The sequence below is a fragment of the Empidonax traillii genome, unplaced genomic scaffold (genome assembly GCF_003031625.1).
Source record: "Empidonax traillii isolate 1590-97213 ecotype Southwest subspecies unplaced genomic scaffold, ASM303162v1 scaffold1493:size124086, whole genome shotgun sequence".
Lineage (NCBI taxonomy): Eukaryota > Metazoa > Chordata > Aves > Passeriformes > Tyrannidae > Empidonax > Empidonax traillii.
In genome coordinates, this window is record NW_020956686.1 from 57,933 (window position 1) to 62,321 (window position 4,389).

Sequence of the window (4,389 nt, forward strand, 5' to 3'; positions counted from 1 at the left end):
AAAAAAAAAAAAAAAAAGAAACAAAAATCCAACTCGGCTTTGGTCTTGCTTCTATAAATATATAGTGTATACTTGGTGTAGACTTTACATATATAAAAATTTGTAGTATTTTCTTGTTTTGATGTCTGATCTGTATCTATAATGTACCCTAGTAGTGGAACATACTTCTGACTGTACAATTGTACATTTGTAAACCTCTGTAATGTAAATGTGGAGAAGTTTGAATCGACATAAAAAACCCGTTTTTTGGTAAGAAAACAAAAAAAAAAAGAATTAGCAAAACCTGTGCATTTCAGTGTATATTCACACCTTTTATGGTCGTAGCATATAGTGTTGTATATTGTAAATTGTAATTTCAACCAGAAGTAAATTTTTTCTTTTGAAGGAAATGTTCTCTTTATACAGCCTAGTTAATGTTTAAAAAAGAAAAAGAAAGAAAAATAAATGCTTGGTTTTATTTGTCACCTAGTTGAACGGTAGCGATCCTTTCTAAATGTTCTACAAAACTGATTCAGTTCCAAATAGTGTTTTTTTGACTCTTACAAAGTAATGTTTTGCTTATTTTGTGACAGTAAGAAACAAAAAGTGCAAAAGTACAGCCCCCCCCCCGAGTTTTCCTTACAATCAGAGTCCCTTTTCACCTTGTAAAGTGTGAATCACCTTCCCTTTTTGTACAGAAGATGAACTGTATTTTGCATTTTGTCTACTTGTAAGTGAATGTAACATACTGTCAATTTTCCTTGTTTGAATATAGAATTGTAACACTACACGGTGTACATTTACAGAGCCTTGTGTATATTTCCAATGAACTTTTTTGCAAGCACACTTGTAACCATATGTGTATAATTAACAAACCTGTGTATGCTTATGCCTGGGCGACTATTTTTTGTAACTCTTGTGTAGATTGTCTCTAAACAACGTGTGATCTTTATTTTGAAAAATACAGAACTTTGGAATCTGGCTTTGGCTCTAATGAAAGGTTTGATTGGAGTTGGCAGATTCCTCTGATCTCTCCCTGGGGGGAGCAGGGACAGCCCCCAGGGAATGGCTGGAGCTGTGTCAGGGCAGGCTCAGGGTGGATCTCAGGGAAAGGTTCTTCCCCCACAGGCTGGTTGGGCACTGGAAGTGTCCAAGGCCAGGTTGGAGCAGCCTGGGCTGGTGGAAGGGGTGGCACTGGACGGGCTTTGAGGTCCCTTCCAGCCCAAACCACTCTGAGATTCCGTGAAAATCAAGAGCAGAGCAACCACAAACCCATCACTGCTTCCCACCGTGTCCATCCCTCCTCCTGGGGCTGGGATTTGTAGGAGCCCACACAAACTTGTAGCACCTTCAACCTCCTTCTCTGGCAGCAAGTTGGGACTGAACATCCACTGAGTGTTCCTTGGCCATTCCAAGCCCAGCAGTTCTTGCAGGAAGGAGCAGGGAATGCCTTTCCCTGGGACTTTTGATCTCCTCGTGGTTTCTTTGCTGCTTTTGTCCTCTCACCCCTCCTGCCCTCTTTGCAGGCTGGGTTTGGTGGTCCACAGAGCTGATGGTTCATCCCCTGCTGCCCAGGTGATGCCCTGACATCTTTTATTCCCGTAATTCCCTGTCTTGGGGAAGCTCCAGCTCTGCTTTTCATCCCCTGTGTGAACAGAACCCCTAAAACTGGCCTTTCTTTCCCACCAATTTTCCCCCATTTTCAGCATCCAGAACCATCCCTGTCCCTGTGCTGCCCTTGGGCGGCTGCTGGACTTTAAATCCCTTTTCCAGAGGGGCTGTTTGGGGAATCCCAGCGAGTCTGAGCACTGGTACAAACAGGGTGACACACTAACCCACACTGGGGTTAGTCTGTTCTCACCCCTGAGCTTAAATTCAGCAAGAGCTGACTTGGGCTTTAACACCATCTCTGCCCAAGGTTTGAAGCCAACCTGTGATCCAACATCAACCCCTGGTCCACAAAGGTCACAGGCACCTGTTTTTTGGGTGTCTTAGAAATCCCTGAGGGTCTTGGAGCTCCTCACCACCTCATTTATCTGGTGCTGGTTGTGGAGCTCAGGCAGCAGCAGCCTGGCTGGGAGTTTGGGGAAGGACATGCTGAAACCAAGGGTTATAAATCTATTTTTTAAAAGTTTAATTTAGCACTGAGTGTTTACCTGGGGTGTGAGGCTGGAGAGCAAGGTGAGTCTGCCCAGGACCCGTGTTCCTTCCCCCCAGACCCACGGGGGTTTGGGGTCAGCCCTGGGCACCCTTCCCTCCTGCAGAGGTGTTGGAATGGGATCAGCTCTCATCCAGAACTTTGGACTCCTGCTCCGTGCCTGGCCTGGGAGGGAGGGCGTGGCAGCAGTGCCAGAGCATGGGCACAGCGATAGGGGTGAGCCTGGGCACCCCAGTGGCCCTGGCAGGGTGACAGAGGGGACATGGCCTGGGAAGGACACGGCTGGGTCACTCAGTGCAGGCCCTGCTTTGGAGGGATGTGAAGGGATCTGTCACCTCAGCCAGGGGTCATCGTATGAGCCAGGATCCATTAGAAGTCCCGGGATCCACCACATTCCCCAGGACACATCACACAAACCAGGATCCACCCCCACCCCCCGGATCCATCCCGTCACCCGGGATCCACCACACAAACCAGGACCCACCCCCACCCCCCGGATCCATCCCGTCACCCGGGATCCACCACACAAACCAGGACCCACCCCATCCGCCCGCCCGGGGTCCATCGTGACACCCCCAGCTGGGATCACCCCCACTCCCTCTGACCGAGGGAACACTCCCAGCTCCCGCTGCCCCCGTGGGCTCGGTGGGGACAAGGACCCGGTGGGGACAGGGACCCGGTGGGGACAGGGACCCAGTGGGGACAGGGACCCAGTGGGGACAAAGACCCGATGGCATCGCCCCCGCGCTCCCCGTCCCCCCCCAAATCCCTCCCGTGGGTCCCCTCAAAACCACCCCCGGTGTGAGAAGCCCCCGTGGGCACCCCGGGACCCCCGTCCCGGTCCCTGCAGGGGTGGCCGCGGCCACTGCGGGGCGATGCAGCCCCAGCAACGCGCCCGGCCCGGCTCTGCCGGCCCCGCTCGGGGACCCCCCTGCACCGGGGGACCCCCTGCCTTGGGACAAGCCCCTCGACCTGCGGCCCCATTGCCCTGGGACCCCTCTACACCGGACCCCCCCTGCCCTGGGACACCTCGTTGCCCCAGGGACTCCCAGTGCTCCAGGACCCTCCCAGCCCCAGGGATGCCCCCCCTTGTCTGGGCCCCCCCCCGCGGTGTCCCAGGGACGCTCCCTACCCCGGGGACACCTCCCTTCCTTTCCCCGGGTTTTGTCCCCTCCTCCCCCCCTCTCACTTCTCGCTGGTGTTATTTATGCACTTTTTAAAAAAAAAAAATTAATTTGGTTCCTGCTAATTACAGAGCAATTAAAACCGAGTCAAGTGACTCAGGTGGGGGGCCCCCAGACCCCCCCTTGATGCTTCCCACCCCTGTGGAGAGGGTTTCTCTGAGTTCCTAATCTGAGGGGCAGTGGGAGGATGCTCAGGAAGGGGGGTGAGTGGGAGGGCTGTGTCCCCCTGCCCCCTGGTCTGGGGTCCAGCTCCATTTTTGACTGGATTTGGCTGATTTTCCCTCCTTCACCCCAGTAACTTTCCCTTTCCCCCCTTGGCCCCCTCCCAGGGTCTATTTTGGAGGCAGACGAGGGGGTTTATGAGACTCTATTTTTAGGCCTTTCACAGGGAAAGAAGGAATTCCACGTGTGTGAGAAATGGCTCGTTCCCATCCCATCCATCTGTTCCCTGCCCTCCCACAGCCACCACTGCCAGGGCCCCTCGAGGTGACCAGACCCCCAAAGTCACCCCAGGGTCACCCAGGAGCTGCTTGGAGGTCACTGTCACAACAGGACACAGCCCTGTCCCCTCATCCCTGTCCCCTCATCCCACCGTTACCCCAAGTTTTTTGAAGGGGGAACTGAGGCACGGTTCTGGGGCTGGGTGAGCTGTTGGCACGAGTTTCAGAATGCCTGGAGGTTTTTCCCCTGCTGGGTTGTACCCCTGGGGTGGCTCCAGCCCCAAAACCCACCCAGGGGGGTGAGCTGTTTCCTCAGCTCCACCCCATCTATCCCTGTGTCCCCTTAATCTACCCCAGCTCTCACCACTGGGTCCCCCATCTCTCCCAGTCCCCCCCACCTTCCCCTCACCCTCCACCCACCCCCCCAGCTGCCCCCCAGACCCTCCTGTCTACCCTTGGATCCCTCCCAGTTTGCCCCAGTGCCCTCTTTTACTTCCCCCTGTGCGTCCCAGCTACCCCTGCCCCCTTCATCTGCCCCAGATCCCACCCCATACATACCCAGGGTCCCCCCCAATCTGCCCCAGACCCCCTCATCTGTCCCAGGTCCCCCCCAATCTGCCCCACACCC